The sequence below is a fragment of the Melanostigma gelatinosum genome, assembly GCF_949748355.1.
Source record: "Melanostigma gelatinosum genome assembly, chromosome: 16".
Classification (NCBI taxonomy): domain Eukaryota; kingdom Metazoa; phylum Chordata; class Actinopteri; order Perciformes; family Zoarcidae; genus Melanostigma; species Melanostigma gelatinosum.
Window position 1 is genome coordinate 23142443 of NC_136649.1, and position 17271 is coordinate 23159713.

Here is a 17271-nt window from a genome sequence, read left to right on the forward strand (position 1 = left end):
AGCAACGTGAGGACAGGAGAGTGTTCCTGGATCTCATAACGTATGTGAGGGTTCTGCTTTTCTGCATTTCTGACATTTTGACTTGACGTGCTGTTTGGCAACAATCGTCCACTTAAAGGGGAACAACTGCTGCTCGTGTCCCGTGTAATCCAGAAACGTTGATGTAAACTTGTAAAATAGTTTGGATACAAAATGCAGAAACAAATGAAAGAAGGCGTTGAACCTGTCCAGGCCCAGCGCAGTGGTTCCATTCAAGGAAAGAAGAGGTCCATGCTCTTGTTTCTGCCACTGGAGATGTTCATGCGTTTACCTTCATGATAGAGGTCACATTATTACCAGAAATATTAGCAATGTTGCAAATCTTGAATTTTAGATTCAATACCTGATATCAAGACGTAACCGGGAAGATTTTTCTGTTCAACTGAATAAATCATTTGTATGTGTGGGCAGCAGTCACATTGTGGAAATTGCTTGTCTCACAGTACAAACACAACAACACAGTGTTTGATTGATAACCAAAGATTTCATCATTGCTCTCTCATGATTGTCAACTCTCGTCCTTGAAAAACCAGAAGTTGTGAAGTGCAAAGTGTCCTTCAGTCAAGCTCACATTCGAAGGAAAAAATAAGCAACAAACTTTTCATAAGATGCCGTATGAAGCGTGCGCGAGGATACGTTTAATAGATTGAAGTGTTTCAATTGGAGCACATACATATTCATAGAACGCACAGACAGTTTTCAACAACATCCAAATTGATAAAAGTCCAAATGAAAGATGAGGGAAATCAATCCGGGGAAGTTTGCAGCACATGAAAGGTACGTCACTCTTGAAGTAATATGTGCACCGAGCACCGGCTCTAAAGAAGCCACATTCAGAGACGTCATGAGTCCGTCAGCGCTACGATTCATGTGGACTAATATATGGAAAGTTGCTGCTGTTTAAAATCGTCCAAAAGCAGTTTTGGAAAGAGCTGAATGTGGAGCTGCTGCGCTGTGGACGCATCGCACCGATACAAGAACAGAAGAACACGCGTGAGAGGAGCAATGTTTGCATTACACACACACGGACTTTCAACCCATGTTGTCAAACGCTGCTTTGATCCTTTCACATTGTGACGTCATTGTGCCTGACAAACGAATAACCGGCAGCACCCACAGCTCAACCTCTTATACTGCTTACGTTCACATTTCTGAGCAGAAAACGGGAAACACGCTGCCGCTAGAGAGGAAAGACGTGAAAAGACTTCAGTAAAAGCCGCAGCTCCATCTAGAACAGCGATGAAGCTCTCATGAAACATGCGTTGACCTGCGTTCAACAAAAGGCCAGAACTCTTCAGAAGCAGGACGCGCAGAGTTTCACTCCCAACTTCGGCCATTTGTTAAGATGATGACTTGACAGTTTCAGGAAGCAGCCGATTGGTCTGCAGCCGGTGTTGTCTCTGTGTAGTATACAGTGATGATCAGTGATGGTCCAGCTCTCAGGCTGCATCACATCATATTCAGCACGTGATGCATGTGCTGCACTTTCTACCACAAGATTGATTTGCGTGTCCCAAAAGTGTTCTTGTGCTATTGTTGCCTAACAGGTTGGTGACAGCTTCCTAAAGCTAACTTTTGTTACGATCGAGCATCATGAAAAGCCTGCACAATTAGTTCCCCAGCACACAAAAAGTCAATTGCATCGTAGAATAACCGTTTAACGGCCGTGAGACTTCGCTGAGTGTGCTGTTGGGAGGTTGTATTCTGTGAGATCCTGCTGCTCTGTCTTAACCTAACCTGCATTGAACTCAAAGTCTGGCTTCACAGTACTGCTTTCAAGATTTCTTTACTTCAGGCCAATTTAAAGTATATTTAAATCATCGCAGTGTTTGTATTTTTGTATCTCTGATACTATTTCTGTCTATCTCTACACATCGTAAATAAACGGTGTAAGATCATGTTCCCCTCCAAGGTTTTGTCACTCGTACTCCTGCGGTGAGGCTCAACTAAAAGCATCAGTGAAGTTGTGTTATGTATAATCATAAATGATGAGACATGCTATTTTAATAAGGCCGAGCCAGTGGCAGCCAGACAGGTAGACATGCAGAGTGATCAGCAGTAATGATGTCTTCTGACCGGGGAAGTCTCTTAATGCCTCCCTCGCCGCTGACAGCTCATTCATCTCCTGCTGCTACGCAGAGAGAGCAGAGAGCACACAAACCTGTTCCGACAGCAGATACATACCTGAGAGATGACAACAATAAGATCACTCCCCTGTTACCTGTCGGAGTTCACGTATAGAACTTCGTGAGATCTGACACGTCTCAGATTGAGAGCGGAGGAAGCGATGGGACTGAATCGGTCTCTTGTTTCTGCAGTCTGACAAGAGAAGAATGTGAACACAGCGATGATGACTTTATTGTAGCTGAGATCATCTCACTTTTACTCTAATGTATGGTGAAAGTTGATCCTCGTGTTTTTCATTCTTCATATATGAGCAGACCCCAAAGTGCTTCTCCGCTCAATGCGAAACATAACAAGTGAGAAGTCGGATGTGAAGAATTGTATTACAAAGGAGAAATGAGCAACTGTCAACAAAATATAATATTTAGACATTGAAACTTGAACAAATGTATTGTAGCATTTGAATACTGAAATGTGAAAAAGTCTGATTAAAGCAGCTCTTCTGCAGACACATTCTGAGCTCCTCAGCTGCAGCGTTGAGCCTGGAAGACTCCTTCATCCCCACGATGGAAGCAATCCCGGAACCTGAACCAAGACCAGATGCTGTTGACACAATATGAGTTCATTTGCAGGTTTAACAACTCACATTGTGTAAAGCAAGAATAAAACAATGGCTCTTTGGCTGGGTGGCATGCCGTAAACAGGCAGGCATGCGAGCCTGCTCACTGTTACAGAGCTGGAGGGTTTCCACTCGTTAACGATCCGTCAGAGAGCAGAGCAGCCCTCTGCTGTCAGGCTACGTTTACCTGCAGGAAGTCCATCTTTTCAAGAATGCTGTTTTCTTCCCTTTTTGAAATCCATGTTCTTGCTGCTTTCAACATTTCTGATGATATATTTGAGTTTGTAGATCCATGTTTTTAAGATCTATGGTGTCTGGAGATTTAAACACGCACTGATCCTTCAGTTGCTGCCTGTTCATGCTACATCTTCATGCTACATCTTCATGCTACATCTTCATGCTACATCTTCATGCTAACCCTCAGGTGAAGATTTCGTTGTACTGTTATCGTAACACTAACCACTCTCATTTAAGAGTTAGAATACTACGCTACAGCATTGCTAACATTCTGAACACCATGTTAACAATGAAAAACAGAGACTTACTAATTCCATATTCTGAAATTATGCTCATGGTTTAACAGGATCCAAGTGCAGAGTTGTGGTCGTTTAAGTGGAGTCGAACGCTGTTTTGTGATTTTCTAAAAATGTACAACTTGGTTGTTTGAAGTCGTATCATTTTGAGCAGTAATTTAGACAGAAATAGTTTATTTTCAAGAGTTAGATGAGAAGGTCGCTACCACTTGTCTGTTCAGTGAATATGAAGCTGGCGCCAGCAGCATGTTAGCTTAGCTTAGCATGACGGGGGAAACAGCTAGCCTGGCTGTCTGACCACAAGACTTAAGAAAATGACCACACCGGGCCTAGAAAGAGTTCAATCTGCAACCAGTTGTCACTTTTACACACTGCATTTATACATATTGAGCAAATGAGACGGTGAAAATCAGACTTGAAGTTTTTCAAATCTGTGAAAGCAGCCTTTGTATGGTCATTTGTACGGTTTATCATGGAGATCAACTGTTGATAGTAGAGACTTGTATTGCAAAAAGGTAGAACACTTTTTTCCAGACAGCTTCCTGCCAGACAGCAGGCGGAGCGAGACAAATTAAAATCCCGTCACCTCGGCGGCCGCCGCCGACACCGTCACCGTCACTGTCACCGACACTGTCACCGCCGTCACACAGTCAAGAGAATACAAAGAGCTTACAGGCTCCATACCACACACGGTGCGGAGCCACATTACAGCTTGATACACAATGATAGAAAATGCATGCTGGTAAAACTCAAGTGCAATTAAAGAAATGACACATATATATGTATGTATATATTGCATATTCAGCCACCCCAGGAGATGGTGACACATGTCACCACTGAAGTGAATCACAAGATAACAACAACAACAACAGCCAAAGCTTGCCAAGAAAGGCACAGCTGCCCTTAAATGATCAAGTCAACAACAAGAGAACATGCAGAAAAGCAAGACGTGTGAAGTGACGATGGTGAAATAACAGATTACAGACAGAACCATGTTCATGTTCGTGATCAGGTTTCTCTGCTCATCTGAATCTCATCACTATTTTGAACAATGCATGCGATGGTGAGTCTGTCAGACACTTTGGTTCAGACTGAAACATCTCATCAACTTCAGGATGGGTTGCCATGAAATGCAGTGCAGACTCTCATGCTCCCCAGAGGATGGATCCTCATGACTCTGACTTCTCATTTGAATTATTGTATTGTTTTGATGAACAAATACCCTCAGCCTCAGATGCACTTTGTGTTGAGGGCTGATTAGTAAATGCTAGCATGCTAACACGCCGAACAGAAGGAATGACCAGAGCAAACACACACGCTACACACTAGCAGAGTCACAGAGAGCGTTTGTGCACGTTAAACGTGAGCGTTCCGCTCAAAGCTCTGCTGTCGTGCAGTATATGACAGAGCGGCCAGCATTTTCTACAATTTAAATATATTGTAATTTACTGTTTTCCTTTCTTCTAATAATGTTATTGGTCAATTGCATTTTTATTGATATTTCACTGTGAGTCGATTTATAACGTTAGACATTTACTCTCATATTTATAGTGTACAAATAAACTTGAACTTCGCGGTATTATTAACATGATGCATTTTCCAGAGCAAACCTGTAATTTTAACCTAAAGTCGTTTGTTCCGCAATGGCAATGCTAAGAAAAATACCAGCAGACACATAATGAGTATACTTAAAGGCTCTTCCATGATGCATGAATGAAATGCTTTTTTGACACAGCAGACGCTTTCAACCTGTGGATGAGCTGCGACAGCGAAACGCCTCCTCTCGCTTAAACTTTGTGTCTTTGGCTGATCTTTTGTTCCTGGACTCTAATGATGTTCTTCACAGATCCCAAAAGCAACATTTGCAACATTAGATGTGAATAAGTCCTTTTAATAGATTTTCCACTCCACCCCTCCGTTTTGTTTTTTATTAGGTCTGCCTGGCACCGCAAAATATCCCCCGAGCCCGTCAAACATCTCCCGAAGATGGGAGGAGGAGATTGGAGGGGTGGAGCAGAAGAGAGGAGGGGTGAGGAAAAGAGTGGAAAAGCAGAAGGAGAGAGAGGTAGGAGGAAGGAGTGATGAGGAGACGGGTGAGGAAAAGAAGATGAGGAAACAAATTTCCTGTTTACACCGGCTTTTTACAAACAAACTGACAACAAGTAAACATGAATTCATAAGAAGTGACGGGTTGCTCGTTGGTTGGACATGATGATGATGATGATGATGATGATGCAGGGTGACAGTTACCGAACCCGTCCGTCCGTGTGACTTCAAGTTTACTCCCTTTGGTTCATTGATAAAAAGCCAGTGTGAACACGAACTGGACCAGAACCAAAAAGCAACCGTAGAACAGAAAGGGTTGGTTTGGTTCAGATGAACTGACTCGATCAGGCTCAGACTCAACCCTCCAGGCTCTCGGCCCGGTCGCTTTGGTCCACACGAGAGTTCGATTGACAGCTTGAGCTCCAGTCTAAAGGAACCGGACCAAGCGGGAAAACGCACCATCTGAAGCACGTTGATCTGAAGCTAACAGGTGAACGTTGCCATAGTGTTGCACATACGGTTGATGGACTCACAAGAGAAAAATAGTGCAGCTCTGCTGAGATATCCTGACTAGAGTCACACTCAGACCACCGGATCCTACACTTCCCACAATGCAACTCAACAGCATCTTTTGATTAGATCCTCTTTCTTCCAGGCTGTTCTCATACACTGTTCGTAGCTACACCCACCATATTATGATATATATATACTGTATATATATACACAGTATATACACACACACACACCAGACCTTCACCCAGTAGATCGCTGTTCCTGTCTTGTGTAAAATTAGAAGTCAAAGTTGATTTGTGTGTCACAACTTAAGGACTCAACGTTGACTTATTTGTCCCATAACTTTTGTACTTAACGCCACTTCCGTAGTTATTTAAACCAAAACCAACGATCTCTTCCGAGAAACAGTAGTTTGCTGCCTAAACTTCCCGAAAGTTGTTCAAGTTATTTTAATTCAAACCACAATGGTTTCCTAAACCTAACCAAGTTGTTTTCTGTGAAGCTGGAAGTTTATTTTGAAAATAACTGTGTGCACGTAACAAGCAGAGATGAGGATTCATTGTGGAATCATGGCGGCATATTTCCCTCCAGAGCCACAGAAGACACAACCGTTTCTACCGGCTCAGTCATGAAGTCATGAAGAGGGAACTGGAATTCCCCTTTAGCATTTTGGTAATCTGCCAGCGTAGTTTTTAAAAACCTGTAAACTGTTTCGCGACCCGACCCCAGTCCACACAACCCGAGATTTATGTGTTCAAACGTGCAGGTTGATTGCTGATAAAATAGACGTCTCAGGCATGTTCCCATGCAATACACTTGGCAACCGGCCCGAAAATTGGATCTATTTTTAACCACTTGTTAACTTCTTAACCGCTTGTATTCCCGCACCTCGTTTCGCCGAGAGCGATGCCACGGTTTGATTGATATGTCTCCATTCTCTTCTTTTTGCAGCGCTCTCTTCCTTCAGGACACACTTCTGAGAGGGTCCATGTGAAACCTGTGCAGGTAACGTGACATAAGAGTTTAGACAAGAGGAGCAAGTCAGGGAAAGAACAATGAGAAGATTGTGATTCTAGTGAATATGCGATGAACATATTCCTCTGGAGGCAGAGTGGAGGTGTTTCAGTGTAAACCTGCTGAATGCAGCCGTGTGCAGCAGCAGCAGTTGCATGCTGGTGATGGAAAGGTTTTATTTCCCAATAAAAGCTGGTTTACTGCAGACTAACTGGGTATGTGTTTCTATCTATAAAAATAATATAACACTGAGGGAGGACTGAGGCCTGTGCATGTTTTGTAACTCAAAGAAATGTGCACATAAGATGCTGAAATGAAGTCGTCTCTGTGGACTTGCTGGAACACACGTGTACCCTTCAGCTGGACAGAGGCGGCTATAATTGCGAGTTTTGCAGTCCGGCAACGGGAATTTGCTGGTGGTTTGAATTTAAGCTTAAAAATAATCCTGTATGGATTCCCTCTCTAACGGGCAGCGCTCAGTTACAGTCAGTGAGTCCGTGAGTTGAGGACAAACAGCCAAAACGAAACCAGAGTCTTCTCATTTTACCCCAAAAGCCAAATGCAACAGTCTGAGCCTCCAGCCACAATTTCAAACACTTTCATGTCCTGAGGTTTCTCTTCTCAGTTTTATTTTGAAAGGAGGCAGGATGGTCACCGGGTTTCCTGGGGTTTAACAGCAGGACGGGGGCTGAAGTTGTTCCATTCGGGGGCCCAGAGGGATGACTGGCAGACAAACAGACCTAAACTGGTCTCGGCAAACAACCGCCCTGTGGTGAAGATGCCCACGGCACAGCTGCCGCTCCCCCAAAATGGGAGCGTAAAAAAGCTGCATTGGTTCTTGCGTGAAAGTCTATAGCTGTTATTCAGGATGCTAACCATGTGTTTTCTATGCGTGTGTGTGAATGCGTGTTGGCGTATTTGGGCAGCTTGTTATTCTGGTTGGCTGAGCTATAACTGGGAGAGCTCCTTACCGTAACCTCTGGCTTCACTTTACTGGATGCATCCCCAGTGTTGCTGCTGCAGCATTTAAAGGGCCAGACTGTCACTGGATAAGGGAAACCAGATCCAGTGCAATGAACAGGGCTGCTGCAACGCAAAACAACAACAACAACAACCTTCATCATCAATAACAAGAGCTTCTTTTGAAAATGCTTGTCTGCCCATTTAGAAAGGAAAGTGAAGCAAGTCGCTGCACGAGGAACAACGATTCAGATGTTCTTCATAGACAGACAAATGATTTGATCAGAAATCGATTTTACAGTTTTACAGTACTTCCACCATCAATGAATTATATTGAGCACAAATTGACATATTTAGATGTTTTTTTCGTCATGAATAATTTCACAGACAAAGCGAATATTAAGTGCCGAAGAAGCAGCTTTTTGTTTCGGTAACAAGGTTGATTTTTCTGAGCTTTATATAAAGGCATTAACCAATCACCTCGTGCCGAATGGACGTAACGTCACAACACGGAGGCGCTGTAGTCCAATCAGAGACAGTCGAAAGAAGTGATATGACTCCATGTTGAACTGTGAGATTGTTCTGATCCAGAGCATCTTTGGTCGAATGGTCCGTCTGAACCAAGACGGTTAACTTCATCACTCCTTTCAACTTTGACCAAGGCAACACATCCACTCCTCGCGTTCCTACCTTTCACAATGAAAGCCGTAGACACTGTTCACCAGAGGAGTTCATCAGAAAGACTGTCCCAGATGCGGTGCTAGCATTCCCAGAAAATGTATTCAAATGTTTTGTTGAATATTTAAGTGAAATGAGCATCACAGCCAGGATGGTAATGTAAGTAGACTGTACTTGTACAGCGCTTTTCCAGTCTTCCGACTCAAAGCCATCAGCCATCATTCAGCCATTCTGGGGGACTGTACAAGGTGCCGCCTGCCCATCAGGACTCTAACAGTCACACAGCGTAAGCACAGCTGCGTATGGGGTCGAGTGTCCTGCACTCGATATGGACGAACGGAGTCGGGATGGAACTGCCGATCCTCTGATTGAAGGACGACCGTGCTCTACTGCTGGGCCACAGTCACTCGTATGAATAGTTTGATGAATTTGATTTGCAGGCGAGTATTTCATTGTTGTTGATTTGTCACGCTCCCCACGTGTTAAGTTCCTTTCGGTCTGGCAATAATCAAAAGCTTTCTTGTTAAGTCTGCACCTGATGTGGGAAAACATTTCCTCGCTTGTTGTTCGCCGTCTAAAACACTCATTTCACAAAGTGTCATGAGAGCGAGCTCTTCTATGTTCAGGACAACATCTGCTAGAATCCTTCAGCAGAGCTTCACAACAACATTATTATGAACATAATGATGTACAATAACCGCTTGAACAATGACAGCTTATGAATATAAATGTTGTCGTGCCCAATCTATCCGGTCATATTCTACACAACCAGCCCTCCTGCAGGAAGCTCGTCCACATCTGCAGTCATCTTGTTTCCACGGTTCCTTCCTCAGTTTTCAGCCTCTGAGACGACACACACACACACACACACACACACACACACACACACACACACACACACACAAAGCAAAGCCTGCAGGCTTCTCATCGACGCCTCACTTCAGCATCACTACATTTGCATAACAGAATTGTCTGCTCATTTTAAAGTCTGCGGCGTTTCGCCCAAAGTGCCCCGTGGTCACATTCTGGTTCCGTGCTCCTCTTTCTCATGGACACAGAGCGAAAGATGAATACTGCGGATGGCAAGCTTGACTGCATCCCGATCACCGACGCTGGCGGGACAGAAAACCTCTGAGTTTGTGTGATGTGTGCGAGGACTCGGTGCAGACGCAGCCGTGATGACAGAGCAGCCGGACCACCCACGCAGGCTCTCTGATGCTGCAGGCGGAGGCGCTGAGACCCTGTCTGCTCAATCAATGAGGGAATTCATACGACGCCGTTTAACTGCAACCAACAAAGAAGTAGCATCGCCGCAACAATGTCCAACATGGGAAATGGTGGGATTTCTTTGTTCTCAGAAAGGATTCTACAAAAATGACAGCAGAGTTTAAAATCAAACTACTTTGTAATTTCAGAAGAAAATCTCTGTTGACATTTCTTTTGTGGTGAACACTGGAACACAGAAAACTTGTATTTGTGTATTTGTGTATTTGTGTTGTGCTGAAGATGAGAAAGGTGAAAAGCTTCCATCTGCAACGCCCAAAGGCAGCAAATCGTACTCTCTGACATCCTCGATGACAGACGAGCAGAGTTCTCTTTCTAAACGTTTTATAGGAGGAATCTTAATGTTTGCAGGACGCATGAAATACAATCTTCAGAGTATTCCCAGAGACTAGAATCTGTAAAAATGTGCTAAAGCTTTTTTCTCAGTTTAGAGCCTGATTAAGACCACTTATGTAAATGAAGCAGTTACAGAACACCTGCGGCTCAATGTAAATACAGATTGCTGATGTCTGCTGCGTGAAACATCTGGCAAGTTGTTTTATCCTGAGCAGCCCCCTGCTGTGCAGAAGCTGTTTCGGTAACAAATCGACTTCGTTGCGTTTCGGAAAAGATTGCGATTTGGGTTCAAATAAGTATGTTTGTTACTGAACGTTTATGTTAAGTATGTGAGGTACAAAACAAACGTAAGTCGGCGTCGACTTCTTTCCACACGGGACACGAACGGAGGTCTCCTGGGTGAAAGTCCTGTCTTTGTTTGACCCTCCCCCCCACGGGACGTGACTTCCAGCACGTCCTGCCTCACGATTACCTGGGCTATATATATATATATATATATAGATATATATATATATGTCATTATTAATAGTGCGTTACTGTTCGTAGGTGTAAATACAAACACTGAACAACCTGCATCACAAGATAAAAAAAGTTAGTTGCATTTCTGCCACCAGAAATAGTTAGAAATGCTTCAACACACTGCTGTGCTATGAGCGAGACGCGTGTCTTTGTCAGAGCTTGGATCTGTTGCGTCTGGCGTTTTGTCCCTCGGCTCTTCTCATTTATCCAAACACCGATGTGGGACCGAGCGATGCTCGACGTAAGACGAGCCTCAGTTGTTGACCGCGGCGTGACAAGTAACACCTCCGCAGTCAGCAGCGTGTTGTGTCTCTGCCTCAGAGACTTAGAGCGCAAGATAGAAACCACAGACTCCCTCCATCCATCCCAGCGTCAGCCTCCTCCTCCTCCTCCTCCTCCTCCTCCTCCTCCTCCTCCTCCTCCTCCTCCTCCCTCAACTTGCAGGCTCCGGCATTCCTTTGGCCTAACTGCATCAAACTGTGCTGAATTATAATTAATTAGCGGTTGGGAAAAAATAGAGACTCGACTGATTTAGAGAAAATTATATAGTGTGCTTCCAGAGAGTGAAACTTGTGAAACTGCTGCAGAAAAAACACACTAACTTGAGTCTCTTTAAGGCCACTGGAGCAGCAGCATCTGCACACACTCATGCAGCTAAGCAGGACAAAAAGAGGAAAGAACACATGACAGGGAACCCTTTAAAATCCCTTCACATGTATTTAAAGAACACTGCTGACCCAGATGATGTGAACCACAGCAGCAGACTCTGGTATGAAACAGAGCCAGACCTGAAGAATACTTGTAAACAATAAGAATTGTTATGAATTGATGCTGCTTAAGTTTATATTTGTGACAGTTTCCGTTATTTTCTTTCAAAAATAATTCCTAAAAAAGATATGTTCCATTTAGATAAGAAAATGAATCCATTTCATACATGACTTCAGTCATGATTAAAGCTTCATGCTGAAGTGCGTCAGCTCTGCTGTTCGTTTATTTTGTTTGTTTTTTCAAGCACATTATTATGATTATGATTATTGTTATGTTTGTGTGTGTGTGTGTGTGTTGTTAAGCATGCAGGGCACCCAATTGAAATGCAGTACAGGACAAGAGCATCCGTTTCCTCTTCTGAATGCATCCAGCTGATATCGAGTGCACCATTGACTGGCTGACATTTCTTAGTTTAAAGGCAATGACTGCGCAGTAAGAATGACGAGTGACTGCTATATGATTATCGGGTCCAACATTTGAATAGACGGGACTCTTTGTTCCAAAAATTGTCAACATGCTTTGATTCTTTGGGATGATTCACACGCCTTTCACCTCCCACAGGTATAAGTGGTTATGCTGTGCTTTATAGATGCATGCTTCCTTTTAAACTATTCCACATCACCCATCTCATCCATTTCTCTCCAAAGCAGCCCCAGCAGGTAGAACCCTGCAGAGATGAGGTTGAGATTAGCACTGTGTTGTGGGCTAATGTCGGTCCAACCACTATTACTGTTTGGAATTGATCCATTTTCTTTTATCTCTGACTCATCAATCTCTTCTGGCATGAGAGAGCTGATTAGATCCCTGCAGACAAATGAATAACACCTGGTGAGCTGGTGAAGAAAAGTTCTGCGGAAAAGTTGTACACACTCAAACCCGACACGCTGACCGTCTCTCGGCTTCTTCTCATTGCCGTCCTTGTATCCGAGCAGAGCGGAGACGATGTCCTGCTCCAGGTTCTCACCGACGGCTCTGGATCAGATTGATCCAGAGGAGGTCCGCTATGAAGCAACAACAGTTATTGCGTGTTTTTGTGTGCGTGTTTTTGAGTGAGAGAAATAAATCATCTTGGTTTGCAATATAACTCTGCTGTCCTGAGTCCTGTTGTTGCTCGTAGCTCGTAGCTCTGCTAGCTGCTCTGCACCCTCAGTGTCACTTTGCTCCCGAGGCAAATCCGCCCTTGAGCTTGCGTTGTCCTCCTCATTGCGCTGTCCTCTTCATCTCGCAGCGGTCCAGCCTTTCGGAACCCGTTGGTGAAGGTGGATTCTTTCACACTGCTCCGCGCTGTTAGGATCCACTGGCAGACTTGAGAAAAAGCTGATTTTCTCATGCAGCGTGTCTACGTTGCTCATAGCTCTGAATAGCATTTAGCATCATCCTCACTCACTACCAAAACAGTTTTCACACCTTCACTGTTTTGGACGATGTGTTTAGCAGGACACAGACTGCTGAAGACATCGCCAGCACTCAGACGCTGCTACGCCCGCACACTGCTTGGTGAGTTTAATTACATTTTTTGGCAAGATTGTACGATGACGGCCGATGGCCTGCATTATTTATTCAATGACAGACACACCTGGCGGAGAGCTGTACACCTTTCTTATCGCTCTTGACAAACATCAAATCAAGCTGTCACCACGAGCTAAAAGCGCTGTTCTGGCTAACAACTGCATTACACTTCCAGCAAACATGATGCAACATCAGCATTCATTTTAGGTCTTTAGGTTTGTCTCCGCCTGATGACTGTAAGAACATATTCCTGTCCTTTTAGCTCTGGTTTGGTCTCCACCAGCTGCTGAGTAAAAGCTCTGGCTCTGCTAAACGCTCTACTTTCTTCACCAGCTATGCGCTAACGTTGTCTGTGTGCTCGTTGCTGCTGAGCTGCTTTCAGTTTCCATGAAATAGCTCCAGTATAGGAGTGAACGTATGTCCTTGGAGGATAAATAACTGAAGCCAAACGTATGGCGTGATTGTATCTGGGTACTTTCCACCTCTGTTTATGACCAACGGTCACAACAGGGTGTGTGTATGTGCCAGAGTGGAGGGTAGAGCGAGCACAAGGGAGCCTTGTTAGTGTCCCAACTCAATCCGGACTATTCAAGGTGAGCCGCACAGGTATTTATTCAGTCGTTTATTTATCCAGTTTAATATGTTTCAAATGCGGGACTGAAACCTTTTCCTACCTCTTGTAAAGAGGCGGCGCGATGATAACGTGACGAGTTGTTTGGCTCCTGTATGAATGTGAATGAGTCCTGTAGGCTCCATGTTCAGAAGCAGAGTATCCACCACAGGCCACACACACCAAGTTAAATGTACCCCCCTGTGTGTGCAGCTACTTTTCCTTTCATCGCGAGGTCTCTGAGGCTCTTTTCAAAGTGCCTGTAAATGCTTCTAGTGTAGCACAGATTCCTTACACAGGATCTCTTATTCTGAAAGCAGCCGCTGACTTCCTGATTCACAACCCGCTCTCCAACACAGTTCCTGTTTCATGTGCTCTAATCTATCAAACCCTTCAGCCTTGTTTGCCTCACGTTGCATTTCCCGCCCATAATTTCTCCTCTTTACCTTCTTCTATCAGGTCTGCCCCTCTTCAGCTAAATGGGATTATTTTGCAAAGTATACGTAGGATTTATTAGAAATATGAGATATAGCTTGTATCTAAGTCACATGCATGTAAACTGTATGTGCACGTGTGTCTGCATGTTTTTAATGAGAGATGTTGAGGGAGAGATTTATTAAAACATTCCGGATTTACTCATTTGAATTCAAAACAATCTCACATCCTTACAGGTCCTAACCTGGTTTTCTATGAAAGGAATGTGATTCGTGTTTATTTCAATGTTGAATACGGGGGAAATTTGGATTTAGAAATAACATTTTCTGCACAGAACATCAGCACTTTTGGGTGCACGGAGACAGAAATTGAGCGATATTTGTTGAAACTAACCTGCGACTTCAGGATAGCAGATTAAATCTGTTCCTTTAAACTTTAAACAATGACGTAGGAGATGTGGTCAGTTTGCAGTGATACGGTGCAAATACTTGCCGAATTTCATAAGTGTGAGTTTTACTGTTGCATGATTGTCCAAATGTTATAATTCACCCTGACGTGGACACAATTCTGAGGAGAAACAGTAATTACCTGTAAAAACAACATCCTAACCGGCCGTTAAATGAACTGCTGTCGATAGACTTGTTTTTTCTCTTTTGGTTAAACTCGACTACGAGCTTTATATGAAAGAAAAAAAGCCTCAAAACAGTAACCGTTGAGGCGAGTGTGGGCTCTCTTGGCCTTGCTGTGTGTCGCGCTCTGTTTCTAGAGGGATGGTGTTGAAGCCGAGAGCCTTTTCTCCAGCAGTGATTAATGTGGTGGAATGCCGCGGCTTCCACGTCAGACAGATAACGTTTTTCTGCCTCCTGCCCGGGAAGGACCTGAAAAGTAAAAAAAAAAAAAAGGTTTTCACACAAACACTTGCAGGTATGTGCTGCTGGCTTCTGTCCACAGAGACCCAAATGCATTCGTGAAACACACACACACACACACACACACACACACACACACACACACACACACAACGCCAAAGTAACAGCTTTCGTTTTCCATTGTGCGACGGGTGACCCTAAATATTTACACTGCTTGGCAGAGGCAGTGCCCGGGGATTTGGGTCCTGGTGAGCAGTGAGCTCCCATTACGCAGAGACAGGCGTCCAGTAGTAGCTGTGAATGTGTCATACGTTCATTTGTGCAGCGGAGTTAAAACCGTTCTGTGTGCTTCAGTGTCAGTCACATAAAACTGCACTCTGACTTTCAAATTCTTATCTTTGATTGTGTAAACACTCTCACTACGTGGTGCTGTCAGTTGCATCACTGAATGCTGGACCCGGTCTTTCCAGTCCAGACTAGGATACACACAGACAGCCAGACTGGGAGGCTGAGCCAAGCCATGCGTCAGCATCACAACAGGACCTCTTCCTGCTGGTGATGAAGCCACTGCACTGGGTTGGATTACTCATGTGCAGTCTTTCAAAGATTGTGACTGTTTGTAATGTGATGGATAATATTGACGAGCACAGAAAGGTGTGTTTATTGCAGTGTATGCGGCAGCGCTTCACTCCCTGCTAAGGCGTACCATTCATCAGACAGAGGTTGCTATTGGACAAGCCGGTGACACCCTGTCCACCCCTTTGGTTCAACAACGATTAGAAAGACACACAAAGGACGCAGAGCTCAAGTCATTTTGGTAACGCTTATGTTTTCATCTGTAAACACCATTAGGTCAACATTTTAATTTGTCCAATACTTTGGTTTATCACCAAATACCAACCTCAGGGGTCTGGAAAGTGAATTCTAAACCTGCATTCTCTCTAATGGCCATCAGGGGGCGACTCCCCTGGTTGCAAAAAGAAGTCTGATTGCATTGAAGTCTATGAGAAGATGACCCTTCTTCTCTCTTGATTTATTCCCTCAGTAAACATTCTAAACATGAGTTTATGTCTCAATCTCTAGTTTCAAGTCTTCTTCTATACACCATGATGTTAGGAAGAGATGTTCAGTTAGGAAGGACCTTGTTCTCTGGCATGAAAGTCAGACAGACATGTCTTCATCACAGCGTATGTGATGCTGGTTTCACCTCCACATTCTGCTGACTTTCACTAAACTGTATTGTAACGGAAAGTAACCAGCCAGATGTCTAATAATGGCAGTGTGCCACAGGACACGCTGTATGACAGAGACAGAGCTTTGCCAGGACACTTTTCACCCTTTCAGGATGTCGCAGCCATGCCAAGAGTCGCTGTGCGTATTCGAGGCCCACGGCCTGCATCATTTCTGCAGCGTTCCAAAGTTATTCCAGTGAGACGCAAGAGTCCGCCTCCCAAGCCGAAGAATGCCGAACCCAATAACAAAATGACTCCTCGGTGCCTCTTGTTTCTCTGATATAATTTGCTGGAGTTTTACTGGTGTTGGCCTGTCTGGGCTTCTGTGCTTGTGGAGAGCTATTAACTTTAACAGGGCTCAGTCCAGCTACTTTGTCTCGCAGAGAGTAAGACAGACAGAAATGTCATTCGACAGCAAGGCAGTAAAAGCACATCTTGCTGCATAGCATGAACCACTTAACAATCCCTTTAGCAGTATACAGGCTGCTTCTTTCCACTGGTATCTGTGACATGTAAATGTTGGCGTATTTGTTTGAGGGCAGAGCTGAAATTCAACCCTTCGCTTGTAACAGGCTCAGTTTGCAGCTTTTCTTTACCCGAGAGAAATAATGATCAAAATGTGAATGAATTACAGGAATGAACACTCTGCATGCCCGTGAGGTTTCCACGCTTGTTCAACATGCATTTAAATGGACTGATTCAACATTTGCCAAATAAGTCTCATATGTCCATGCGAGGGTAACACCAATAGGCTTTTGTGACCGGGCAACTGTGTTTCTGCTTTTGCAATCCTTTGAATTCAAGCCCACTGTCACTGTTGTGTGCACATTCCTCAACACATCTGAAGTGAGATGAACCTGCACATTGTTATGAAAAGGAGAACTCCCCCTCCAGAAGTGAGGCGGGGTGTCAAACAGGTGCTCCAACAAAACCGAGAGCCAACAAAGAGGTTTGGGATCACACCGGCGCTTGATTGGTTCTCTCACGATTTTGATCATTTGCCGACAAGTCGTCCCTCTCGGCCTCGCTGTGGTGAGGTTCCCCTCTTGTCGTCCATGTGGAGTGCTGAGCATGCCGACCTGTTGGGTCCCGGCCAGCTGCTGAGTGAATGAGAACTGGCTCACCCTGCATTTGGCCCATTGTTCCCTCCCTGGGGCCTTGGATTGGAGATCTTTTCTGTGGG